Source organism: Sander lucioperca, chromosome 18 (genome assembly GCF_008315115.2).
Source record: "Sander lucioperca isolate FBNREF2018 chromosome 18, SLUC_FBN_1.2, whole genome shotgun sequence".
Taxonomy (NCBI): Eukaryota; Metazoa; Chordata; class Actinopteri; order Perciformes; family Percidae; genus Sander; species Sander lucioperca.
In genome coordinates, this window is record NC_050190.1 from 4,492,690 (window position 1) to 4,503,133 (window position 10,444).

At 39.9% G+C, this 10,444-nt stretch overlaps 1 long non-coding RNA gene across 1 annotated transcript; it reads left to right on the top strand.

Annotated features, from left to right (window-relative positions):
* The first annotated feature begins 1,721 nt into the window (after positions 1–1,721).
* LOC118493695 lies at positions 1,722–10,181 on the top strand. The gene is made up of 3 exons (XR_004895649.1): positions 1,722–1,732; positions 3,544–3,548; positions 10,051–10,181. It is a non-coding gene; the product is annotated as an uncharacterized LOC118493695 (long non-coding RNA).
* Positions 10,182–10,444: the final 263 nt, after the last annotated feature.

The window sequence follows — 10,444 nt, forward strand, 5'->3', positions numbered from 1 at the left end:
ATGCTCAGCTCCGTGGCTAGAACACAGTAAGGATGTTCTTTTCTAGTGTCCTTTAGTTATTTGTCTGTAGGTCTGTTGATTTGTTGTGGCAGGGAGGTTTTTACCCCTACCACTCCTACTCCTTTTTTTTTTTAATGTCCTTCGCTTTTTGACTTGCCCCTCAGAACAGTTACAAGTAGTGGATGAAATCTTCCCCTAGGAAATGGGACAACCCTGTGTAAAACTAAATTTCACTAAGGGCCACAATTAAAATAAAAATCACATCAAGGTGCCGGACATTAATAGTTCACTGACATGCTTTTATTTCATTGAAAAAGTAAAATATGTTTGACTGTATTATTGCATCTTCTCACTTACGGTTTGTTCGACATAAAGTCCTAATTAAAGGCTGCAAAAAAGTTGTTTAGCCATCATAGAATTTAGCAAATCAAGCAAAACAATGATTACATTTTTAAAAGGAGGCTACCACACAGCTGATTCACAACAACCAGTTTCACAGCCTAAATATGCAAACTCACCAGTTCTGTGGGAATTTTTGATTCTGAAAGTCGGCAAATCTGACAAATTATGAGTGTCGTGTAATTGCAGTATGATTACAGTTTCCGATTTATTGTGAATCTAAATTGAGCCGGATAAAAAATTTGTAAGGGGACCGGATTTGGCCCCGAGGCCTTGAGTTTGACACTGTTTGTGCCCTAATATGTCATCAGTCGTGGCATTTACGTGAACAGCAAGGGTGCACGATTCAGAAAATGTCATGATTCAATTCAATATCAATTTTTAGGCTCAAGAATCGATTCAAAAACAATTCTCGATTAAAACAATGATTCATAGTATGTAAATATAGTTACTTTTCCCATGTGATTGCAGTAGACATACAATAAAAAAAATAAATAAAAATTCTATGAATCGATTTTGAATCGGGATTCAAATATGAATCGATTATTTTGTACACCCCTAGTGAACAGATGCAACAAGTTTGTTGCCAGAATCTCTGCAGTAGTATCACCATAGACGGCCCAATGGAAAATACCACCCAATGATACTGAATGTTGTGAACCATCTGGGTCTTTACATATTATCTTTTGAAAGGGATTCAGCTAAGAGCAATTGTCTGATGAGAAGGATTGATTAGACAGAGTTAAGATATGTTTGGGGAACACTAACAAATGTCAAATATGTGTTCACTTCTGTTTCAGGGCTAATTACATTCAGTGTGTGCTGGCTTCATTTACATTGGAGTCTTAATATATGTACTTACACAGTCGCTCTCATGGGACACGCACGCACGCACGCACACATACGCCAACAGATAACACAGACACAGACATGAACACACACACACACTCTCATGAAGCATCAATTATGTGTCCTCAATGAAGCCTTGTTTTCCCTTTGTAGCCAGATTCCAATTTGCTCAAACCTATAATCAAAGTCAAGGGCTGCCTATTTGTTTTCCGCGCTTGGCCTCATCCTGTTTTAATGTTCGCTCAGACAGGGAGGGAATGGTCGCACATAAAAGAATGCTTGAATGCCGTTCGCACCATCATACTTTGATTCTTCCCCCACAATGAGAGAGAATCCCAGAGGGTATTCATTAGTCAAGCCACAGGGCCCCCTCGCTCCCTCCCCAGCTCTCTCCGCCCCCCTCAGCTCGTCACATAATTGCAGAGGTCCACTTTGATTCCGTATTGAGAAATGTGTTTTACGAGAACTGTCAGTATTATAGATTGTGTTGAGACAGAGCGGACAGCGCGAATAATATCCCAATAAAGCAGCGATTTAAGAAATAAGAGCAGGGGATGGGGGTTACGCATCATGAGATGCTTCCATGCTCAGGTTTATGAGTTTTTCTGTGTTGCCTATGACAGCGTGTGACACAAAGGTAGATGATTATCTAAAATGTGTTTTGGTCTGCACAGTGAGAGCGGTTCTTCAAGCGATGCAATCATGTCGTCATCAGACTCTGAGGAGTGACAGCTGAGGGTGAGGTCAATGCCGCCAAGAATTTAATCAGGATATGATGAAGTCCAGACGCACAGTTTTTATGGGGCGTTCAAAACAAGTTGCAGTGTTCATCAATGGTACACAAGTGTTTGTTGTCCAACTGCGACAAAGATACACAGTGTGCATCTTGTCATAATTATTGTAATTATCACTTTTAGAGATGAGCTCCGATACTGCCTAAAACGCTGGTATCAGTATCGGGAAGTACTGGAGTTTATGCATCGATCCGATACCACGTAATAAAGCCCTAAAGAAAATCTACGTTAAAGTAGTTTATTTATGTTCTTTTTCCGTTATAACTGACTGTCAAACTGGAGAATAAAAGAAAGTGTTTGTTCATGTTTCACAAAGAGTTTAACCTGAGTCAGACTGACAACAAAGATAGAAATCATATCACATCCATACAGGGATAGTAGTATACAGTTGTTAAAACATAATACAATATACATGTATGACACACTGGTATCGGATCGGTACTCGGTATCAGCAGATACGCAAGTTCAGGTATCGGAATCGGTATCGGGAAGCAAAAAATGGTATTGGGCCATTTCTGATCACTTTTTTATTTAGATAAGTGCCTTATTATAAGATCTATTGTTTTTTTGCTTGACCTGCAAAAACTCATATTGCACTTTCTATTAAAGGGATGATGATTTTGCTGAATCTAGCTTTGTGTCATGGCAGTGTGGGCAGTGTGTGATGAACGATGTTCGGCTTCCCATGGAGCTCCGCCAGATGACAAGAATCGCTTTTGATTGTAGCGTTACCGTGTTTATGTTTGTAAAATGTACTTGATTCCATAATGTTTCAAGACAGATGTCTCCGTTTGCTGTGCTGCTCCGGTGTAACACATAGGATTGGGGAGCGTGCCTATGTTTCCACAGCCCTATGTTCCCACATTTCTAAGATTTTTTTCAAAATTAGGCCCTATGTTTCCACAGTGCCCACATTTCTAAGATTTTTTTCCAAAATTAAGCCCTATGTTCCCACATTTCCTTTTTCATGAATTTGTATCAGATTTTATCCCAATTACACCCAACATATTATCCAGTAGCAATGGACTACAGATAGAATGTAGCCCTAATCCTAACATAGGGCCTAATTTTCAGTGAAAAATAAATTCTTAGAAATGTGGGAACACAGGGCTGACCCCATAGGATTGACTCGTTAAGGTCCAGTGTGACTGCACGTTCGTGGCCGAGAGTTTACGATATCCTACTGTACTGACCGGGGCGTTGCACACAGCTGAGGTAAACATTTAGTAAGTTCTGGTTGACTTATGTCATTTTAAACAACGGGTGCCACTAACCCATGTCTTTTGTACCTGCAGAGTCTCACTGCTGCTTTTGCAGTTTTAAATTTGTGCACAAGCTGACTTGATTTTTATTATTTTAGTTCTTTGTTTTATTGATTATTGCCTGTCAGCCTTTTGATTGTTTTAATTGAGTTATTGTAATTTTGGCCGTAGTGGTTTTAGTCTTTATCATTATTTGTGACGTTTTTATAAGACGTTTTTATAAGAGTAGTTGATAGTAGAATAAGTGGCCAATTCCTCTCTTATGTGCATGTTTTATTGTGTGCCTTTTGCCGTGACTTGTTTTATTGATTTTATTTATCTTATTTTGTTTGCTGTGTTTTTTATGAGGTTTTAGGCCACTTCCTTCCAGTTGCCCCTTCTTTGAGTGTGGCTGTAACTCCTGTCGTTTTAGTATCGCCTCCATTTTTCTGTTCATTTTATTTCTGATTAATTTAAATTCCAGGCATTAGTATTTTACATTTAGTTTTATCTTTCTTTAATTGTGTTGTTTATTTATATTTTTTACTGATTGTTTTTAATACAATATTATATTACGTCTCTTGAGTTTTAATTGTGGACTTGCCTGTGTTTGAGGGAACCCCTATATTAAAAGTATGAGTATTCATTGGTGGCGATATTTCACCTGTAAATTTGGCCGAAACCCCTCTATGTGTTTATTATCAGGATTATGTTCCCAGACTTTAGAAAGCTCTCTTCAGAGCCACAGAAAACATTGTACAACTGTTTTCACAGGGTGAGTAGTACTCGTCATATAGTGTAAACTGATCCTTCTGTGTAAAGTTGGTAAGGTGCATCTTCAATGACCTATTAGTGATCTATAAAGTACTAGAAATTATTCATTATTAATGATGGCGGTACCTTTTATATCTGTGGTGCTTTCTTAATCATTGCTGTAAGTCTCCTGAGGCAAATTAAACTAAAAATGAACTGAAATAATTTTTTTATGCAGGAGCAGCAGCATATGAAGAGCTTGTTCTGAGAGCATTGAAAGCTCTTCTTTTCCCTCCTGTTCCATCACATTCTCTGCGATGTGATGCGTCAGCGTGTAAGATATCAAACGTGACGTATCATTTTGCAGCACGTCAGAGAGGAGAACACAAACGTCTACCAAACAGACGCCGACCCTGCGTCTTCGCCTTCCCCAGTCTCCCAGGGCCAGAAAAAAAATGGGAGCGTTTCCATAGCGACGATGGGGCGAAAATGATTGTTTTCTCAGATGTTCTGTGGCCCCCGCCGTTCCCCACGGTGACGGTGACAGAGGCATTCTGGGATAGGCTGTGGCGGCGCTTGGCAGGCCTCGAAGGCGTCAGTGCTGTTCCTCCCGGGACGTCCTGGCACCGCGTCCCAACCCGCAACGCTGCAGCAGCCGCCTAATTAAAACCACACCGCTTCTCCTCGGCTGCTTCTCCTCTCCTCACACATACACACACACATTCTCGCTGAAACCCATCTTCAAAGCTATTTGCAAATAATTCTTACTTAAAGCATTTGTTTTATTCTACTTTCCGTACCAGATGGATGGCGTTCATATCTTCTGATTTTGTTAGATAAGTTGTCAATCACAAGGAAACTGAATGAAATTTCAAAGTTTCAAACACTCTTTTGTGGTTGTTAAATAACTTTCTGGCACTCATAGTGTTGTCATATGTGGTAAATCCCACCCATCTGGCTTTAAAGAAAGTTAAATCAAACTACTATAAAAGAAGTATTTGCACAAATAGTACACTCATGGCCCAGGTCTGACTCAGAATCCAGAAGCAGAGTGAACTTTTCACTCTGCCCAGACACACAAAGACATGGGGGTATACTGTATGTGCCACTAGCAGCTGTAGGTTTAACATTTTACATCCAAATGTTTTCCTGCTCCGCTGCAGAGGGCTCCTTTTAGCTTGTTTCTCTGCTGCCATTAGCTGAAATATAATCAATCACCAGCGTGTTAGGGTCACAAAATGAGGTTGTCAGAGTTCACTGAACATGGATTAAAAAACATTTTTTAAAGTCATGTCTGTGGTTTTTAGCCTATGTAGGCGCCAGAGGGGGTTGAGTCCGTTACACACTGTAGTGAAGACTAAGTGCCAATAACTTTGACAATCTCAGCAAATAGTTTGAGCCAATATCGTAGTCTTCACTCTGATTGACAACTTACTTGACATTATTTAAATTGTCCTGACGGGCCACCATCCCAGTGGTCCAAAACATATAAATCAAACACGGAGAGGTGTTTTTGACACAGGTCTGGTCACAGGTTGGCTGAGGAAGGTTTTATTTCCACTGCGCTCCGCTGCCTTAAGCTGGAGTCTCATCAATCACATGCTTGTTAGGGCCAAGATATTACCCAGAATCCACTGGCAGCGGCTGTATGTATCATTCAGAGTTTAAAAATCATATGATCTTAATAAGCTTGGATTTAACAGACAGTTTGTCAGAAGAAGAGAGGGAAAAGTAACTTTCCCCGTGGGGGGACGCTGTAAGTATTCCCAAACTTTACATCATCATTGTTCCCACGCATACTTATATATGTAAATTGTAAACTTATCCAGAACTTTTCCCATACTTAATGGATTGTCATATTCTATTACTTCGCTAGGATTTTCACTGCTGTGGGTAAGCTGTCTTATATGGGACTTATTTAAGTTGTGGCCTCCTTGTTGGAAAGTACATGTTAAACTCTAACAGATCCCAGATGAATAGACAATATGTAAATACTGGGATGTATGTCAAAATTACCTTCCGTTGCTGATTATTCTGTTTGTGGCTTATTTTAGGCTTCACAACAACATATTTGATGGTCCTGTTCCACGAAAAAACAAAGTCCCAGTGGGTGTCTTGGAAAGTGCTCTGTAATTAGTTGCATCTTAATCAGTACCAACTGCACCAACTCTAACAAATCCATTACATCCTGGAATAAATCTTTCTTTTTCCAACAGTGTTAGATGAGAAGAAGTCTGAATATGCAAAGAAAACAAGCTTTGCAGGGTGTTTGTTGTCAGAGTGATGGAGATGATCCAGAGTGTTCCCATACAAGTGAACAGTAAACAGCGTGACAGCGTGATCCACCATGAAAATTCATTGTATTGTGCATCAATGGATATCTTATTCAATGTATAGGACTCCACAAGTTGTGAAATCCAGAAAGTAATTTTGCTTTTCTTTATTACTGACAGTTTTCCTTTCATCTAAAAAAAATGTAATTTAAGTCATTTTATAGATGTGTGATCACCTCTAGAGTGTTTGCAGGAAAATCAATCAATCGGAAAGCTTGACTTTGTTGTTTTGCCAATGCTTCAATGAAATGCAATCTCTACTGTAAAACAGTGTTGTAGTCAAGACTGTGAGGGGTTGAGATCGAGTCAAGACCAAGACTTTGAGGGGTCGAGAGCGAGTCAAGACCAAGACTTTGAGGGGTTAAGACCGAGACAAGACCAAGACTTTGAGGGGTTGAGAGCGAGTCAAGACCAAGACTTTGAGGGGTCGAGACCGAGTCAAGACCAAGACTTTGAGGGGTTAAGACCGAGACAAGACCAAGACTTTGAGGGGTCGAGACCGAGACAAGACCAAGACTTTGAGGGGTTAAGACCGAGACAAGACCAAGACTTTGAGGGGTTAAGACCGAGACAAGACCAAGACTTTGAGGGGTTGAGAGCGAGTCAAGACCAAGACTTTGAGGGGTTAAGACCGAGACAAGACCAAGACTTTGAGGGGTCGAGACCGAGACAAGACCAAGACTTTGAGGGGTTAAGACCGAGACAAGACCAAGACTTTGAGGGGTTGAGACCGAGTCAAGACCAAGACCAGACCAAACAACTGAAACGTACAGTATATACACAATTAGCTAATATGTATAGCTAATATTTGTTAAATCCCTTTGGGTGAGGGGTGAAGAGATTTCTGAAGAGTTTTGGTACAGAGGCAGATTCATAACTTTAGCTAGCTCACTTTGCTATCATCACTTACACTTAACTTACCTTTCTTTATGCTTCCTTTCTAAGTGCCGAATATAATGAATAAAATGTAATAAATAAAATGTTATTACCAAGGATTTCGGCTGGGCTTCTTCTCCTGTCACGTACATTCACTTTAGGAGTGTGTGTTAAGGGGGCGGGGAACGGGGGTTAACACTAACACATTTCAAACTAGAAATGGGTCAAGTTATTGCTTGCATTTGAAGCAGGAAGTTTTACATCCAGTCACAGTAATGATGTTAACACATAAATCAGATGATACGCAGGCAATTTAGTGATAAGTTGTGGTCTTGACCGGTCTCGAAAAAAAATCCAGAGTCCTCTTCATCCGAGACTGAGACAAGACAGAGTAAAAACGTAGTCTATTCCGAGACAAGACCACGACGATCTCAAGTACTACAACACTGCTGTAAAATAATACCACCCCATTAGAAGGGTTTACATTCTGAAATTATATTAAACCTTATAGGAACATGTTATGATTGCTTTTTTTTAAAAAACAGATCATTATCTTGTCCTCAAAACGTTCTTGCACATAACGCTCTAAAGATACCTAATTAATACCGTTGCACAATAAGATATGCGTTTCATCAGTTTGATCAATGTTATTGTTCCATTACGTATTTGTCCAGTTACCTGTGTCACTTTGAAATGATCAAGTGTAAACCATGGTAGCCTATTTTGTGTTAGTGTAGTTGTGGTGCGAATTTGTCTAAAAAATTAACTTTTCCACACTCTCACGGTACAAAAAAGGATGCTACCACTTTTTCCCCTTTACAATGGCAATACGTTTGTTTTCTCATTTCAGAAGTGTGATTTCCTTTGGCCTGTCACACCTTCGACTATCGGCCATTCCTAAAACTGTGATGGGAGAACGACTCTATGTGCAACCCAGTCTCGTGAAATGGTCACGTAATTTCATCTATTTGATTCGTGTACACAAACACGTTTATCTCGTTTTTTTTGTGATGGTCAGCACGTTTTTTAAAGTAATGTATTTCAATGGAAAATCTTTCATGATCACAGCACGACTCTCAATGAGAAGATGACATAAGAGCGACTACGGTAGCGAGTAGTATGAAAGCCCAAAAATCCACGTTGGGAGGTTGGTTGGGGTGGTGGATATGTCAAACAACACAGGACTTTCACCCAGGAGACCGGGGATCGTGTACTGCGTGTCACGTTTCCTAAACCCAACCGTCGCTTTCTTCTTTTACTAAACCCAACCGTGCCGTTGTTGTCCCGCGGCCCTTTCTTCTTTTCCTAAACCCAACCCGTCCTGCTGTATACAGCTATGCAATTGTTAGTATTATGAAAAACGTGCTGACCATCACGAAAAAAACGAGATAAACGTGTTTGTGTACACGAATCAAATAATAAAATAATAAATCAAATTACGTGACCATTTCACAAACTGCCACGAGACTGTGTTGCTATGTGACCTGCAAAAGGTGATTACTCAATCAAAAGAATGAACTCATGTTTCAAATGTAATTAAATCCATCAATGAATAAATCATTGTCATCAAAACAAAAGGTGCCTTTATCATTTCTTAAACCGAGACAGTCAAAATGCAAAGACAACTTGTCAAATGACAGTGTACTCTGAAGGTGTGATAGTCACCCACACAATGAACATGTGTATAGTTGCATTTGAGAGTAATATGATTCAATAGCAAATGAATGCAAACTATTTTTATCTGCAAGGCTTACTCAGTGCATTTTGTGCCAAAGCATTGATAAAGGACTAAAGTCATGTGAACAACTGACCTAATGTTCATATAAATAGTCATATTGTTTGATAAAGTTTAATAGTAATTCAATCATTGTACCAAAGCGATTGAGAAATACTGTAATCTCTATGTGACATGTTTTGAAAAGTAGGTAGAGGCTCATTTGTGTAAATTACTTTGTCTTGGTTGTGACAAGATGATCACGCTCACCTCTCTGCCGTTATATGATTTAAGATGTAGCTCTCATACAGGCCCGGATTGGCTAATCGGGAGCACTGGGAAAATTCCCGGTGGGCCGGTCTGTTTTTTTGGCTGCGAGGGCCGTTGTTGTCATGGCACTGGGTTGAAATATGGATGCTGTCCCTAGGCTGCCTGCACTCACAGCAGCCCCACTTTTTTATGTATTATTTTACCGCAGTCCCACTCTTTAGTTATTATTTTACCGCAGCCCCACTCTTTTTATTTATTATTTTCTCGCAGAGTGCAGCCTGCAGGTTAATGATGACGTGATTATCTTTTGACTCCCTGGCCCTGCCCCCGACACGGCACCTTGCAAGTTGCTCAAAATAAAAAAAGTCAGATAAAAATGGATAACAAGAAGCGCAAAGGCGGCGCTGAAAAGGCCAGAATAAAAAAGAAGAAAGCTTTGGAAACTGACACGGCCAAATGTTCTAAGCTGAGCACATTTTTCCTAAAAAAAAAACAAATGAAGACGACGAGGCCGGTAAGTAAGCTAACGTTAAGGTAGTTAGGAGCAGTGCAAGATGTTAGCGACCGTGCAAAACAACGTTGTCTGCAAACCACCGTTCATGTATCAAACTTTTTCTTGTAGCTCTTCAGCAGCAGCCGCCTCTAGTCCGGTTTGCTGCTAACAGTGAAGAGCAAGGCCCAGTAACGTTACCAAGCTCCAGTCATGAGCCCAACACACCAGAATGGGCTGGTAGGATTGTCATTCAGAAGAACTAATAGTAATGAAGAGCCCTGCTCAATGAAAAATGCCCTGAGATAATTAATGATACCTGATGATTCAGCAATACATTAATGAAACTGACTTGACTTGATTTGAAAGCTTTGTAAAAAGGGGATATTTGTGGTGAGAAATAAATGTAAAAAATTTAATTTAGTGTCAGAAACAGAGCCAGGACCCAGTTGTGAAGAGACTAATGCTCTCACTTAATCACTTAATTTTGAGGTGTTTTTTCATACTTGTTTAGTAAATGCATCTTGATGTAAGATTTATTTTTCAAAAATACAATGAATTACAAGGCTGTAGAGAACAGTGCGCCTATTGCAGACTTATATTCTGAGGTTTTAATTACATTATTTTAATATAGTCAGTCGTGAACTAAAGTGGGCCGGTCTAAGGCATAAAACTCCAGGGCTGAAAATGAGTCCCAATCCGGCCTTGCTCTCATAGATTTCTTT